Here is an 18,959-nt window from a genome sequence, read left to right on the forward strand (position 1 = left end):
TTTCCTACTTTCTTCGCTTGAAACAATTTCTTCTTTGCATGACGTCATACCACCTGCTTTTACTTGATGTTTTCTTGGTCGGAATAATAACGTTTCAAGTTACTGACATGGACAACAGGGTTAGTCTATATCCATAGGAGCAATTGGATCCTATATGATGTCTTCCTAATCTTGTGGACAACTTTGACTAGTCCATAGAATTTTCGAACCAGTCTTTGGTTCTTGTTGCTTTGAACTCAAAGTTGATCGGACCTTAACTTATCATAACTCTCTATTTGCTTTGAAATTATCGTGGTCGACCCTTCTCTTCATCCGTCTGGATGGTATTTCTGCATGAACATGTGTTGCTTTAGTGGTTTTTTTTTTTTTTGTCTCCCTTCTTTAGTAGAGGTGTTGGCTTGGTGTCTTTGCCAAGCATTTGAGTGATCACTGACAAGAGCCTTTGCAAGTCAAATAAACCCGACTGTGAACATACCATTTTGCTATTTGTAGAATTCAACTAGCTCAAGCTGAGCTGTATGACATCTATTTGTGGTAGGTGACATAAAACTAATCTTGTGATTGATCTCTCTTGGTGGGGTTAAAACCCAATATCTGACCTTCTTGTTTTGGGTCGTGGTGTTCATGTAGTGGCAATAAAGTTTTTGTTGAGGTTGGCACACTTGAGCTCCCCCTTTTCAAATACAACAATGACAGCAAGTGTAGATTCATCATGGCTAAGATTCTTTCTCAACTGTACTATCGTCATCATTTTCACCCCTCTTGGTTGATGGATGTTTGTCTGAATGATCGTTAGGTTAGACTCTGTTACTACTAGACATTTTGCTAGGGACATGTAAATGACTTTGTGTTCTAGTAGGATGTCAATCCCTGACTATTTGGGCTCTAGAATGTTGGATATGAAGGCTGGAGATTTATAGTAAAAATGTGATAGAGAAATATATACTAAATAATTATATATAGTAGGCGATTACATATAGTGAAGCTATATATAATAAACTGAAATAATATGTATACCCATTAGTCAGTGCTTCCTAAATGTACATTTCTCATTCTCCATATCCTCTCTTTGCATACCTAAGGTCATTAATACAAAACCATTGGTCAATATTTCTTCTTACATTTTCTCTATCATGTTCTTTGTGTTCATTTAGATCAAGTGTGTGCGCTGTTGTGTGATTCTAATAACTAGTATCAGAGCGAGGAGAGATTCACCACGATCTGTGAAGATGAAAAGTTCAAAGACTGGAATTGAAAAGTTTGATGGATTCGATATCAGTTTCTAGAAGATGCAGATTGAAAATTATCTATACGTGAAAGATATTCAGGAACCCATTTTGGGGGTGAAGCTGGATACCATGACCACGGAGGAGTGGAAGCTCAAGGATTGTCACGCCGTAGGGTTAATCTGGTTGATGCTGTCAGGGAACCAAAGAAATTGCGATTCGAAATGGTCCCGTTTGGGGATCATCTCCAGTTTCTTCATTTCTAGTACCAAAATTTCATGGATAGATGTCTCGCACTGTGCAACGGCAACTCTCTATTTTTCTAAGGCTAGTCAGATATCTCATGACCACTCTTTTCCTCCTCACCATATCTAAACACTATAACGTTGATCCACTTTTGTCTTATATAGTTAACATTCACTCTTGAACGTCCAAGGACATTTTATAACTACCACTAAAATCAAAACATACAATAAATTCATACAAGTTTTACAACATATCATATAATACAAAATAGGGTTAGACTGCTTACTTGGTCGCGGAGAGACGTGACATCGAGCTGAGTCATAGAGATATACGACTCTTTATCCTAAGAAAAAATCTATATAATTTAAAATTTGGCTGCTATGGTACCAACGTGTCACAAACAAAATTTCAAGGGTTCAAAACTGAAATATAAACTAAAATTGATAGTGAAAACAAATAAAAATAAAAGTAAATTAATATAAAATAAGAAAATGTTGTAAAATTAAAATGAGATTGAGAAAACAATACAACATAAAAGACTCAAACACAAAGACAGACTAACGCTACATAACAACCCCATCTGTGAGTGCACAACCTTTGAAGGCTCCCTCATCTCAACGGTAAGTTCTATTACGAACCCATCCAAAATAATCACACTTGTGACCGCATCTCCTGACTTTAAACTGCTAGTCTAAACATGGTTTCGTCATGAAAGCTTTAGAGATAAATCTATCTTTACAAAAATATTTTTCTCTTAATTTATAATTAGTCATAAAAAGAAATAATTAGGTACAAATTTTGTCTAGAATTCAAAACTTTCAAATCTTACTGTTCCTTGACCAGATTCAAATCCAGATTCTTGAACTCCTAGTACCTTAAATAAAATTGGTATCCTCTAATAAAACAAGAATTTCTCTTAAGATCATTAAATTCTTATAGACTCAAGACTCAATATCAATAACACAATTATGTTTTATCTTGAACACGCCAAACATGAAACTAAAGTGTGTTCAATTTAACTCCATTTTATTGCCATCTTGAATGATGTGTAGGGTATATTCTTGATTTAAAAGTTCTTGTGACATGAAAGATCATATTAGTTAAGCTTTTTGCAAAATAACAAGTTAAAAGACAAGAACGATGAACCTAGGTCTATTAGTCAATTCAAAGACAATTTCTTTCTCCATCTTATCGATAATAATAGTTCAACTAAATCCATATTATGCAAAGAAACAAGTTTACGACTTATAAAAACAACTACCTAAATTGTGTCCTAAAAATTTGAAAACATAAGTTGTAGTTGATAATTACACAAAAATTTCCCTAAATCCATGAATTCCTGTCTAATTAGTCAATCCTAAAGATTGTAACTAGCATATAGTAATTGAATCTCCACATGAAGCAATTTAAAGTTTCCCTACATAACTAAAGTTCATCTCATCTTTAATGAAGCATGAATTGCACTGAAGTTCATAAAATGCTTATAGACTCCAACTCTGAGTACTATTAATGCAATTATGTTCCATATGAGTTTGTCATAAATGAAACTAAGGTGCATTCAATACAACTTTATTTTCTTGTCATACGAGGCAAAATAGAAAAATTAAATCAAACAAACTGATGAACTGAACCGAATCAATCCAACCAAAATTGATTAGTTTGTTTCTTTTGTTGGGTTGTTGGTTTATTTGATAACCCTTGTATATTATAACAATTTAACTTTTCGTATTATAGCCCTCCAACTACTAAGAGAAAAATATATTTGAGTAGAAGCTAAAAATATTGGGTGCTCAAGAAAAGGCATTTGGTTTAGTGGTATGATTCTCACTGGGGTGCAAGAGGTTTTGAGTTCAATTCTTGAAATGCCCCTATGTCTAAATCTCTTCTTATCTAAGGTAAGGACTTCATATTCGACATTTTATACTTACCACCATGCTCTTAATACTCATAGTCTTTCTTAACATCCCATCCCAAGGCTTCATACATACGTTTCAAGTGGTATAACAAGGGCATTTGGTCTAGTGTATGAAAGACATTTACCAAGTAAATAAATACATTAAAATAACACAAGTGACACATATGTAAACTATGTTATTAATATTTTATTTATGAAATAATGAGCGGAGATATTTTTCATTTTCACAATTACTGATGACGAGAGGTTTAGGATTTTTTAATGTAAGAATCGTGGGGATGTAGCTTAGGTGGTAGAGCGCTCGCTTCCAATGTGGAAAGTACGGAGATCGATACCTTGCATCTCCAAATGAATCGATCACTAAACTTATGAAATAATGAGATTCCATCTTTCCTTATTTATGAAATAATGAGCGTAGATATTTTTTTTCATTTTTACAATTATTGATGACAGGAGGTTTAGGGTTTTCTGATGTAAGAATCGTGGGGATGTAATTCAGATAGTAGAGCGCTCACTTCTGATGTGGAAAGTACGGGGTTGATACCTTGCATCTCCAAATGAATCGATCACTAAATATATTATTTCTTTTCAATTTTTTCTTATTTACGACATAATGAGTAGGGATAGTTTTTCATGTCACTATTATTGATGACGAGATGTTTAGGATTTTGTAACATAAGAATCGTGGGGATGTAGCTCAAATGGTAGACCGCTTGCTTTGCATGCGAGAGGTACGGGGATAGATACCACGCATCTCCAAAATAAAACTATGTTATTAAATATATTATTGACAATTATTTCTTTTCAATTTTTCCTTATTCATGACAGGTTAAGTAGCGATATTTCTTCATTTTTCACTATTATTGATGATGGAAAATTTAGGGTTTTGTGATGCAAGAATTGTGGGGATGTAGCTTCGCTTAGCATGCGAGAGGTACGGCTTACCATATGAGAAGTACGAGGATCGATACCTCGCATCTCCAAAAGAAACTATTTATTATTAATATTTTATTTCTATTCAATATTTCCTTATTTATGACATAATATGCAGAGAAACTTTTTCATTGTCACAATTATTGATGAAGGAACATTTAGGGTTTTTTGATGTAAGAATTGTAGGGATGTAGTTCAAATGGCAGAGCGTTCATTTCCCATGTGGAAAGTACGGGGATCAATACCTTGCATCTCCGATTGAATCGATTACTAAATATATTTTGTTTTCAATTTTTTCTTATTTAGGACATAATGAGCCGAGATAGTTTTTCATTTTCACTATTACTGATGACGAGATGTTTAGGGCTTTGTGACATAAGAATTTTTGGGATAGAGCTTAGATGGTAGAGCAGTCGCTTTGCATGCGAGAGGTATGGGGATCGATACCCTGCATCTCTAGATTTTCTTCATTTTCAATATTATTGATGATGGAAAATTTAGGGTTTTATGATGCAACAATTGTGGGGATGTAGCTTATGATCAATATTATTGATGATGGAAAATTTAGGGTTTTATGATGCAACAATTGTGGGGATGTAGCTTATGATCAATATTATTGATGATGGAAAATTTAGGGTTTTATGATGCAACAATTGTGGGGATGTAGCTTATGATTGGAAATTTAGGGTTTTATGATGCAACAATTGTGGGGATGTAGCTTATGATGGGAAATTTAGGGTTTTATGATGCAGAATTGTAGGGATGTAGCTTATGATGGGAAATTTAGGGTTTTATGATGCAAGAATTGTAGGGATGTAGCTTAGATGGTAGAGCTCATTTAGCATGCGAGAGGTAAGGGGATATCCCGCATCTCCAAAAGAAACGATTTGTTATTAATATTTTACTTCTATTCAACCTTTCCTTATTTATGACATAATTAGCGGAGATATTTTTTCATTTTCACTTGATGACGGGAATGTAGCTTAGATGGTAGATTGCTTGCTTAGCATGCGAGAGGTACGGGGACGGGGATCGGATCGATACCCCATACCTCTAAAAGAAACTATTCGTTATTACTATTTTATTTCTATTCAATTTTTCCTTATGTATGACATAATGAATAGCGTTATTTTTTATTTTCACTATTGTTGATGACGAGATGTTTAGGATTTTGTGATGTAAGAATCTTGAGGATATAGCTTAGATGGTTGAGCGTTTGCATCCCATGTGAGAAGTACTAGGATCGATACCATGCATCAACAAAGGAAACTATTCGTTATTACTATTTTATTTCTATTCAATATTTCCTTATTTATGACATAATGAGTAGCAATATTTTTTCATTTTCACTATTATTCATGACGAGACATTTAGGGATTTGTGACGTAAAAATTGTAGAGATATAGCTTAGATGGTAGAGCGCTCACAATCGTGGGAATGTAGCATGCGATAGATACGGGGATTGATACCTCGCATCTCCAAAAGAAACTATTCGTTATTACTATTTTATTTCTATTCAATATTTCCTTATTTATGACATAATGAGTAACGATATTTTTTCATTTTCACTATTATTCATGACGTAAAAATTGTAGAGATATTGCTTAGATGATAGAGCGCTTTGCATGCGAGTTGTATGGGGATTGATAACCCGCCTCTCCAAAAGAAAGTATTTAATTTGTTATTATATTTTTTCAATTTCACAATTATCGATGCCCCGCATCACCAAACCAAACTATTTGTTATTAATATTTTGATATTTTTTTTATTTTCACTATTATTGATGATGGGACATTTAGGGTTTTATGATGAAAAAATCATGGGGATGTAGCTCAGATGGTAGAGCGCTCGCTTAGCATGCGAGAGGTACGGGGATAGATACCTCGCATCTCCAAAAGAAACTATTCGTTATTACTATTTTATTTCTATTCAATATTTCCTTATTTATGACATAATGAGTAGCAATATTTTTTCATTTTCACTATTAAAGATGAGGGGAAATTTAGGGTTTTGTGATGCAAAAATTGTGGGGATGTAGCTCAGATGGTAGAGCGCTCGCTTAGCATGCGAGAGGTACGGGGATCAATACCCCGATCTCCAAAAGGGAGAAATAATATTTTTAAGTATGAATTAATTTAACATGTTATGTATAAGGTGGGTACGAGAGAAAAAGAAAAGATACTTAGATAAGGATTATTATATCATTATGGCTATGTCATTCTTATAAATAAAAGAGAGTAATGTCCCACAAGCACATAATCTAGTACTTATGGAGAGAAAGGAGAAAGCAATCTAGTACTTATTGTAAGGGAATTTGATGACTTAGAGAAAGCAATCTAGTACTTAATAAAGCAATCTAATACTTATTGTAAGGGAATTTGATGACTTAGAGAAAGCAATCTAGTACTTAATCTAGTACTTATTGTAAGGGAATTTGATGAATTCCTCAAAAGATAAGAGCTTCTTCACAATTGCAATATCTAACCAATGAATATTGTTGTCATTTATAGCTTCTATCACAATAATATAAAATTTGGGGTCAAAGCCTATATGGGACTGAAAAGACCATTCTCTACACGCTTGTAGATTAAATTATATCTACCACCTCTGAAATTTTCCACTGCAAACCTTCCAACAGCTTGCACTTCTTCATCATTGACATCCTTAATTGGAACTAGATTTTAAGGCAAATCTTTTCCATGACTCACTTTGGAACACTTTTATAAATAGTTTCAACAAACTTACTTTGCTCGTGAATACTTTAGAGTTCAATATTTATAGTTGGAGAACGCTATTCAAATTGATAGGGTCAAATCTTCCAACAAAGTGTAATTGAGCCTCCCTCTATTAGGAGATAGCTTCTAATCAAATTCTTTAGTTTGGACAATGGTTGCATTGTTTTAGTCAAACAACCGAGACTAGTGTACTACCAATAGTTTAACATTTTGTACGTGTATTTTCTTCATATTAACAATTGTATACAAATAATAATTAAATTTATGAGTAGAAGTTTGGATGGAGTTTTATTAAATAGGTAATCTTAAATTATATCTAAAAATATATAATATTTTTTTTATATACATTTAGGAGAACAAATCAAAGATTCAAGAAGATGTCATTCATGCCATGTTTTAATTTTTATTCTTTCTTGTTTCCCAAAGATTAAAAAAAAAAAAGTTATCCTCTCTCAAATATGGTTCGTTATTTGATTATTTTCTCTTGAGTGAATTTTAAGTGAAACACATTCTTTACCCAAGTAATTGCAAGATGCAAGCTTCACACTAAGAGGAATCAAAGTCCCAAGTATCAACGTCCTTTAAGTGTAAATTTTTATTCTCCATCTCAACATAAATTAAACTTATTTTCGTGAAGATATCTATTTATAAAAGCAAAATATCTCAGAGTCACAAAAATAAAAATGAGATATAGATACGAGACATAAATATGATACCAAATAGATATGGTAACTGTTAGGATTAGATTTGATTGAGTTATTTGGATTAGATTTGATCTAGTTATTTGAATTAGATTTGATTTAGTCATTCTTCAATTGGATGAGAGATTTCTCCCAATTCTTCTGATCTTTCCAATTTTCTTTTTCTGTTCCTAACGGTAACATGTCATTCTTAAGAAACCTAGGACATCGATGTGACAATGATACATTAATTAAAAAGAATTATTTCAAAAATTTTATCAATTTTATATTAGAGATAAATTCATATAAATAAGTTTATATATTTGTATACTTAAAACAAAGCTTAATGTACGTTTTACCCTCAAAATATATTCAAAGTCAAGTGTCTGATACGATGGATTATAAATTTGTAATGTATCTATTGTATTAACAAGTGTTCAGTACATGCCCAACACGTGTCAGATTAGTGACACTAAGTTATTCTCATACTTTCATTAGACCCATTTAAAGTAGTTTGAAAACTAGCACGTCTAATATTATAATTGACTAACTACCACTTCAATTTTGTGCTTTAAGGATGTTTTGACCCAACAAAAAAAATAAAATCCTTAATTTAGAAAGTCCATGAATAGCCAAAAGTAATGACTAACATAATTAAAAATAAATAAATAAACATAAAGGATGAATTGATTAAATTGGCTAATGGCTAACATAATTAAAAAAAAATAAAAAATGTAACAAATACACCGAAGTAAGATTAGGAACACAAGTAAAAAAAAAAAAAAAAAACACAAACAGCCAAAAATCAAAATTTGGAAAGTGTTAAACAGTTTTGATATATAGACATTTCAAGACTTTGCTCATGCAATATTCCCATGAAATCTAACACTAGAGCATCATAAAATTTAGAGAAATGATTGAAATTGATGTCATGTTTATATAGGTTGACTTTAATACAAAGGACAAATCGAACTTTCTTAAGGATAAATTGGGGACACCAGCCTAAGCTAATCAGGTAGGTGGCCTTACCATCCGTATGGTTATATTTGATGTTGACTGTGCCCGTGGTTCTACAAGTGTCATATATATTGATATGTGTGAAATGTTTGTGAATCGATTTTCTTATGATATGTTATAATATGTCAATTGTATGATAGTACGTACGGTACCATGTGTTCAATGGTATATTTGAGATAGGATACGAGAAGGATGCACTAAACGTAATGTAACGATACAAGTATGACATGTTCATGAAATGTTATGGTTTGGTTACGTATCGAAGTGCTATGGGTATGACAGATTGATAAAAACGATATGGTCACGATGGTTTCATAAAACAATACGATTAGGCTATGGGTAGAAAGTGATAGGATTATGATAGATTGATAAAACGATAGCGTTAGGATACGTTCCTGTAACATTATGAATAAGGTACGTTCAGGTAACAACACAACTATGATATGTCTAAGGATGTTAAGGCTATGATAAATTAGGGAAGGATATAACCACGAAGTTTTTACGATATGATATGATTATGATACAACATGTGAAGGACGGATATATATCCAACAAGTTTCAAAGAAGGACGTGAGAATAAATGATTCTCAAGCTTTCTTTACATCGGTCAAATAGTATTTGATAAGCTTTCAAAATTAAGGGTTTTCTTTTTTCTTCTTCCTTCTTTCTCCCTTTTCACGTTTAATTTTTTTTTAAATAAAAAAATGTTTAATGTGAGAATGAAGAAGTTAGAAAGGAGAAAGAAATGAATGTAATAAAACTTTTCCGTCGGTAGGAATGGAAATGGTGAATGAGTCCTTGACGATAGTCGACCACTATACTCTAGTTTTGGATGTAAGTGATGACTATCAGCAATATGAGTTGTGTCAATACCACACCGTTATCAAGAGGAAGTAAAGTAGAGTAGAATAAATCAAGCGATCCATTTGTTGAGAGTACTGTAAGAGGCACACAAGTAAGAATGTTGGATATAACTCCTCTTTCACATCTGAATGTTGGATATAACTATTCTTTGTTGAGAGTACTGTAAGAAGCACACAAGTAAGAATGTTGGATATAACTACTCTTTCACATCTGAGTGTTGGATATAACTACTCTTTCACATCTGAGGGATGAGTCTCATAGATCCAACTACAATATCAAAGAAACTTCAGGTGGTAGTGATTGCTTGCAATGGTGTCTCCGTGGTATCCCAGACACATGTAACATCATTTTTCTGGCTCAAATATAGCTTCATTTGTCTTAAAAGTTCACTTTTGAGTAATCCTGGAAGGCTTCTTAATTTGCAGCCTCTGGTGAAGATGATCACTCCGAGGTGGGTTTGTTAGTAAAGATGCAATTGTATAATCAGGGTTTTATATCAATGGTCCCATTTATATCTATAAATGAAATTTGTGGTGTATTTTTTGGAAATTCAACAATAATCATCGGTTATTTGGTTACCATTCTAAAGAAATTCAACTTTCGACCTTTTGTGAATGCTCAAAGCTACTTGCAAAGTACTGTCGATTATGATCCATAATACTCACCGACTCGAAATTGAGGTTTGTTCATGTTTGAAAATGTGACAAACCAAAAGGCAAGATGCTAATTAATATTGTTTGAGATTGTTGTTGTGAATTCTTCATCTTTGAATACATATTTTGGTTGGCTTATAAATTTTTCCATCGTTTAAAAATATTATTTTTTTAGTTTGGCCCTAATTTCATAATAGGTGATTGAATCACAATATTGCAATATTTTAAGTTACTTTTAAAATTAAAGGTCGATGAATAAAGTAATTACGGCAAATTCTTTTTATGCATCTTATTCTGATCTAGCACATAAATGCTTCCTAATTATTTTATTTATTTTTTTATGAATTAGGTTATGAAGATCATTTCATTATAAACGCTTTAATTCAAACAATATTTAATAACTAATCATTTTAATATGTATACTCAAATATACTAACAAGTACTAGTAACACTAGTCTCAATGACTTAAAGAATACAATTATTATCTCGAACTATAAAGAATTTAATTCCAACCTATTCTAATGGACAAACGCTTTATTAGACTCTATTGTAAGATTTCACTTCATCAATTTAAGTAGCGTTCAACTACAACTATAAATATCAAATTCTTAAGTATTCATGAACAAAATCGGCCTAACAATATCTCTGGGAACTATTTACTAAAGGTGTTAGAATGAGCCTTGTGGAAGGGTTGCCTTTAGATGCTTTAGTACCAATTAAGGATGTCAATATCCTAGTAGTGCAGAATGCAGGAAGGTTCGTAGTTGAAAAGAATAACGAGAATAGTGGACATCGTTTCATCTACAAGCGTGTGGTGAACGGTCTGGTTGGTATGACTAGAGAACGTCGTCCTCGCAGAATTTATGTTATTGTAATAGAAGTTATAAATAACGATGATATTCGTTGGTCTTTTATTATAAAGGTGCAGAACTTTCTTTTTGTGCATGTGATATATCCATCGCCACCTACTCATAAGCTCTCATCTTTTAAAGAAGTTCTCGAGTTCCTTGTCTCCAGGTAGCAATACAACTACTAGAATGCTATCTCTACTTATAATAGATTATAAGTAAAAGTGTAAAGTAATTTGTTACTTTTGAACTTAAAATGCATAATTCAATTTATCTTTGTTATCAACAATAATTATCAAACGGTATATAATTTTGTCCAAGTAAGGTCGCTTCTCATTCCCTATATGATATCATAACACAAAATCGAATGGAAGGGTTAACGATAAAATGATAACAAAAACCCATTCGTCGAACTAACTGTAAAGGAAGGGTTGGTTGGAAACCATGTCTATACTTCTTTGTTTTAATCACACGTAACTAAAGATATATAAGAACAACAGAATATGGCATGCCCAGTCAAAACATAAAAAATTTCTTGTCATGTTAGAGTTAATGAATATGGTATGCACAAAGATCCGACGTCACACTTCATGATTGGAGACCAATACAGTGAGCTATGGTCGTCCATACCGTCCTTTGGTCCAATTATGTCAAGCAAATGTTGCAGCAAGCAAAGAGTTTTTAATAAGTTTGCTATTGCAAAGAGCTCGGTTTAAGGCACAAATGTCTCTGATGTGAAAGGCGCACCAATTCAACGAGATTTAAGTAACCATCAATAAGACACATGATACAGCTTGTAAACGAAACGATGTTCATGACTCTTGTTATTTTCTTCCACTACAAACCTTATAGCCTGTTGCACTTTTTTGTCATTGACATCCTTATAAGGGTGTTAGCATGCATTTGGAAATGAACCCATATTTAAAAAATTTAGATAAAATAGAAAAGAATTGTAATCTCAAAGACAATGATACTATGTGAAACTAGCCTCAACTTAACTCTTAGGGGCAGTAAACCAACGGTTCCTTCACCCATGACCCATGGCCCAACTCCTAACATGAAAGGGATAATCTAGAGAATCATTCCAAGACCCCTAACGGATGGGTTACAAACTCACATTATCAAGCTCGACAACAAACAATGCCGCCGGCAAACTTAGGAATAAAAATAGGAGACATTTTATAGATTTAGGAGGAGTAAGTGAAAACAAAAAGAGAGTCATGACCCATTTTCGGTGGGTTCTCGAAGCACCGATTGCAAGTTAAGAGAGGTTGAAAACAAAGTAGAATGTTTTCTCGGAATAAAAAAAGAATTAAAATATAATGAACACATATATTTACATTTACATTATATTCAAAATATCAACACCATAATTGGTGTTGTTTGTCCTTAGTTACAAGACTCATTAAGTAGCCTAATGGTAAGTTTTTGAATGAACACATATATTTACATTTACATTATATTCAAAATATAACACCATAGTTGGTGTTGTTTGTCCTTAGTTACAAGACTCATTAAGTAGCCTAATTGTAAGTTTTTGACCATGTTCATAGTGGGTTCTTGGATACCACACACTTTTCTTAATGATTTCTTGATTCTTGTCGAGAACAGTGGCCCTTAGGTTCTAAGTGCATGGTTCTATGTGGTGGAGGACTTTGGAATAAGGTTTGGAATTGATAATTATTCTTATTTCTTTTCCTTTAGACACTCGGTGGTCGGCTTTGTCCAAAACAAAAGGGCCCAACCAGATTTGAACTAATGACCTCTTGATCTACAATCAAATGTTTTACCACTAAGCTATGGACCCATTTTACATGATTTTAACCTTAGTGACCCCTTCTATGTAAAAAGTGTCTGTCCAAAAAAAAAGGACCCAACCAAGTTCAAACGGGTGACCGGTCAAATTCTCTACCACTGAGCCATGGATCCATTTTGTAGGATTTTAACCTTAGTGACCCCTTAGACATAGTGTCAGTCCAAAAAGTGTAACAAATTTCTATCCAAGATAGAAGGGCCCAACTAAGTTCGAATTGGTGAATCTTGATCAGCAATCAAATGCTCTAACATTGAGCTATGGACCCATTTTGTATGATCTCAACCTTAGTGATCCCTTCTACAGATTATCGGTCCAAAAGTGACCCTACCGAATCGGCTATAGACCAATTTTGTATAAATTGGTGGATTACCTATCGGGAATTAAACACAGGTCGTTAGATTCAAAGTCGAAAGTGCTAACCACTACACCATAGAACCACTTGTTAAACTTTATTTTGGCAGCAATTTTGATAAGCGCCAACAACGCTGAATTTTGCAAAGCTGGAGGTCATAGTATCCTTACTTTCACAAGGTGTTTTCAACTTTTTTTTATAGGTAATTGAACTTTTGAGTCCATGCAAATGATTGGTTGGATTAGTATGAGTTTGAGAAGACAGAGGAGAGAAGAGAGACTTTGTTAGAAACTCTCCCATAGGTAATCTCCCACGGTGTTTTCAACTTCTTTTATAGGTATAATTTTAAAATCAAACCACAACAAAATTTACTTCTATCTAGCAAAATTATTATTTTTGTTTGAAACAAGATTATTCCCTTCTTTTTCTAAAACTAAACTTGACTCTCGAATAGATTTTAATAGTTTTGTTAATTAAATTTTCTTTAAAAATGTTTGTACACAGGGTACAATGGAAAGAATACATTTTTTTTTTACTATTTTTAATTTGTATGGTATTATTGGAGGCTTTTGAATGAAATATGATAATTGATTCTCGGTCCTCTTTGACAATTTTAGATACCTCCATATCCGATATTTGATGCGTCACGTTTCATTATGAGATCTGCCCTTGGGTCAATAAGACTTAAGTAGAGAGTTTATTTGACTAATAATTTGATTTTTTTGGGTTGTAGAGATATCCCTTACAAATCAAGACTTTGTATGATTTTGAAGACACTCATCAAGACATTTGTAAATGTGTCTGATATCTTTAAGGATATAAGACACGTAATTGAGAGAACCTAAATTTTTTTTGAAGTTGGCTTTGTTAGGATACGTCATCACCAAAGTTTGAGACAGACCATTGGATGGGTTTTAATAAGGCTCAAATGAATTTAAAATCCAAGAAAACGGACACAACTATTAATGAATGTACACAACTAGCTGATCTCTTTTGATTACATTAATGAATGTATGTAGATGTTTAAAGTGTTGATCTTAATGGTTTTAGAAAATATCAACACATCATCAATATAAACTATCGAAATTTTTTTAAAGGATTGAAAATATCATTCATAATCTTCTGAAATTCGGATGGAACGTTTTTTAGCCTAAATGGCATGAAGTTCCTCTCATATTTTCTAATTGGACATAAATGCTATTTTATATTTGTCCTTTTAGGAAATTAGAATTTTCCCAAATCCCAATTTCATGTCAAATTTTATAAAAACATTTGACTCTAAATTCTTTTTATCAAATCATTTTTGTTTTGGATTGGATATCTTATTTATTCTAAAACCTTATTTAAAGGTTTGTAGTTAATTACCGGTATCAGAATTTCTGGTTTCTTTTCACCATATTGTTAACCTAAAATGTCAGACATGACCACATGCTCTTTGAAGACCTTATCAGCTTCCTCTGCAAAATATCACCTAAAGTGTTGGTATTTAGGGTTTGATGCTTTTTTACTTAACCCTAGGGTTCTATTTACGGTGAACTTGTGATAATTGTTGTCAAATTATATATTTGAACACCTAATACATTAAGATATAATATCTTATTTAAATAATATTAAAATGTCGTAGAATATCATAATATATGTTTTATTAATATGAATCTCATTCAAATTTCAAATATATTTTTTTATTTAATGTTTATGATACACATCAATTATTTTAATATTTAACATATCAAATACGTTAATATGTTTTGATATTATAGTTCCATCAATTATTTTAATATTTAACATATCAAATACGTTAATATGTTTTGATATTATAGTTCAAGACTATAGGAACTTACTCAGAGGACCTGAGAGTTACATTGGCCCACAATGCATCTCATGGATGATGCAAAACTATGGTGACGCTTGAAGGTTAATTGTATAAAAAACTGGTCATGCACCAAAAAATCATGGGAAGACCATCGATGGAATTGAAGCAATCGACACTCCTCTGGATGGGTTTCCAATCAAAGACCTAATGTTTGATGTTGACTCTTTTGAAGAAAGAGCCACAGGATCGAACAACAAGAAACGTGGTGGTAGCTCTGAGAACTCTATCACACACATAAAAAAGAGCCACAGGATCGAACAACAAGAAACGTGGTGGTAGCTCTGAGAACTCTATCACACACATAAAAAAACGTGACGAAGAGATAGACATTACACAGAAGATCTGGCTTTCATCAGGGAGACTCGAGTTTGATTCTCGACAATGAAATTTTATTTTCTTATTTCTTTTATTTTATAGTTTCATCTTTTGTCACCAATTATATTTAAACTTTACCTAGGTTTGAGAAGCACTTTAATGGATGAGTTTAATAGTATCTTAAATTCAAAAGACTTTTATGAACTTGGTTTGAGAGGCACTATAATGATCAAGTTCAATAGTATCCTAGATTAAAAAGACTTTTATGAACTTTGAACCTTTAATAGTGTTATGTCATAGATATTTGGTTCAATTTCAACAAGTGACGTTGAGGTCATTCAAATGGTTAATGTGATAATCCGATCATTTTCAAGGTCTCTTTTGTTGAATGCCATCATGGCTGAGATGACTAAGATGAGCACCAGAGTTAGTTTGACAAGGAGGGTCGTAGAGAACCACACCCTAAGCCAAGCTCATGTTGGGCTTAACAAACTGAAAATTCAAAAACACAAACCCTTAAATGGGAACCGGGATACAAGGAATTAAAAAACCTTATTTTTGACGTAGAACAATACTTGAAGGTTACAGGAACTTGTTCATAGGACCTAAGAGTTACGTTGGCCACAATGCATCAAATGGACGGTGGCGCTCGAAGGTGGATGATATAAAAAATGGGTCATGCACCATAAACTCATGGGAAGATCGTTGATGGAATCGATGGAATCGATGCAATCGACGCTCCCCTTGATGGGTTGCCAATTAAAGACCTAACGTTTGATGTTGACTCTTTAGAAGAAAAAGCCACACGATCAAACACCTCGAAATGTCACGGTAGCTCTAAGAACTCTATCATACGACCTGAGAGTTGAGGGCTATAGGAACTTTCTCATACGACCTGAGAGTTACGTTAGCCGCAATGCATTTCATGGACGATGCAAAACTATGGTAGTGCTCGAAGGTGAATAGTATAAAAAATGGGTCATGCACCATAAACTCATGGGAAGATCGTTGATGGAATCGATGCAATCAACGCTCCCCTAGATGGGTTGCCAATCAAAGACCTAACATTTGATATTGACTCTTTTGAAGAAAGAGCCACACAATCGAACAGCTCGAATCGTCGTGGTAACTCTGAGAACTCTAACACACATAAGGAAGGACTTGTCGAAGAGTTAGACATTAAGCAAAAGATCATGCTAAAACTCTTCAGCGATCTGACAAAAGACTTCAGCACATCCACAACAAAAATCCATTGTCGTCCAGCGGTCAGGATATCTGGTTTTCACCCAGGAGACTTGGGTTCCATTCCCGACAATGGAATATTATTTTCTTATTTCATTTTATTTTGCAGTTTCTATCTTGGATTAAAAAGACTTTTATGAACTTCGAACCTTTGTTAGAGTTATGTTATAGATACTTTGTTCAATTTCAAATGGTTAATGCGATAAATAAGACATTTTCGAGGTCTCTCTTGTTAAACAACGTCATGGTTGAGATGAGCAGGTGATTCAAATGGTTAATGTGATAATCCAGTCGTTTTCGAGGTCTCTCTTGTTGAACGACGTCATGGTTGAGATGAGCAGGTGATTCAAATGGTTAATGCGATAATCTGATTGTTTTTGAGGTCTCTCTTGTTGAACGACGTCATGGTTGAGATGAGCACCCGAGTGAGTTTGACAAGTTGGGCTGTAGAGAACCACACCTCAAGCCAAGTTCATGTGGGCTTAACAAACTTAAAATCCAAGAACACAACCCCTTAAATGGAAACCGGGATGCTAAGGAATGAAAAAGCTTTATTTTTGACGTAGAACAATACTTGAAGGTTACTGGAACTTGCTCATAGGACCTAAGAGTTACGTTGGTCGCAATGCATCTCATGGACGATGCAAAACTATGGTGGCGCTCTCATGGATGATGCAAAACTATGGTGGCGCTCGAAGGTGAATGGTATAAAAAATGGGTCATGCACCATAAACTCATAGGAAGACTGTTGATGGAATCGATGCAATCGACGCTCCACTAGATGGGTTGCCAATCAAAGACCTGACGTTTGATGTTGACCCTTTTGAAGAAAAAGCCACACGATCGAACAGCTCGAAACGTCGCGGTAACTCTAAGAACACTATCACACACATGAAAGGATGTGTCGAAGAGTTAGACATTACCCAAAACATCATAGTAAAACTCTTCAACGATTAGACAAAAGACTTTAGGACAACTACACCAAAAATTCATTGTTGTCCAACGGTTTTGATATTTGGCTTTCACCTCGGAGATTCTGGTTTGATTCTCTGAAATTGAATATTATTTTCTTATTTCTTTTTATTTTATATTTCATCTTTTAACACCAATTATATTTAAACTTTACCTCATTTTAAGGGACACTTTAATGGTCAAGTTCAATAGTATCTTAGATTAAAACGACTTTTATGAACATCGTACCTATGTTAGTGTTATGTTATAGATATTTGTTTCAATTTCAACAAGTGGGGTTGAGGTGATTTAAATGGTTAATGCGATAATCTAGCTATTTTCGAGGTCTCTCTTATTGAACGCCATCATGGTTGAGATGAGCACTCGAGTGAGTTTGACAAGGAGACCCAAATTTAAACTTTACCTACGTTTGAGAGGCACTATAATGGTCAAGTTCAATGGTATTTTAGATTAAAAAGACTTTTATGAACTTTGTACCTTTGTTAGTGTTACTTTGTACCTTTGTTAGTGTTATGTTATAGACATTTGGTCAAGTTCAACTAGTGGGGTTGAGGTGATTCAAATAGTTAATGTCACTTTATTTGATTCAAATTGTTAATGTGATAATCTAGTTGAATAGTTACACGTTATTTCCAAGGTCTCTCTTATTGAACGCCAACAAGGCTGAAATGATTGAGATGTGCACCTGAGTGAGTTTGACAAAATTGAAATAAAATCACTAAAAAAAATCGATAAAATTGAAAAAAAATTAGCCTTATGACACTTCCTTCAACTCAAAGGGCAGTAAATCAAGGATTCCTTCGCCCAAGACCCATGATCCAACTCCCAACATGGTAATGATAAGTTATAGAATCATTCCAAGAACCTCAATGGATGGGTTACAAACTCACATTACCAATCTCGACAACTGGACGTGTCATCGGCGTTAGAAGAACGACTGCATCAGAGCAAGTCATGGGGATAGAAGATCCCATTGAAGGATGATAGCCCAACCGTAATCTTCACCTCAACGAGCCAAGCTTTTGTAGAAGTAAGAACCCTTGTATTAAAGAAATTAACACCTTCTTATACAAAATTTGGATCAACCAAGAGATAAAACTAGAACTAGATGATGAGATCCAAGATTGAGAAACAAGATTTGAAATCTTTTTCTAAACTGAGTCACTTCACAATCGAACTTGATCAAGGCTTGATTGAATGACTCAGATGCAATCTACAACAAGAATTGCATGAAACTTAGAAATGACAAAGATATGCTCAGATTTCTATAAG

At 33.5% G+C, this 18,959-nt stretch overlaps 1 non-coding gene across 1 annotated transcript; it reads right to left on the minus strand.

The window, feature by feature from the left end:
• Nucleotides 1-12,852: 12,852 nt before the first annotated feature.
• TRNAY-GUA lies at nt 12,853-12,924 on the minus strand. Its single transcript has one exon. It is a non-coding gene; the product is annotated as a tRNA-Tyr (tRNA).
• Nucleotides 12,925-18,959: the final 6,035 nt, after the last annotated feature.

Source organism: Cucurbita moschata, unplaced genomic scaffold (genome assembly GCF_002738365.1).
Source record: "Cucurbita moschata cultivar Rifu unplaced genomic scaffold, Cmos_1.0 Cmo_Scf00102, whole genome shotgun sequence".
Classification (NCBI taxonomy): Eukaryota; Viridiplantae; Streptophyta; class Magnoliopsida; order Cucurbitales; family Cucurbitaceae; genus Cucurbita; species Cucurbita moschata.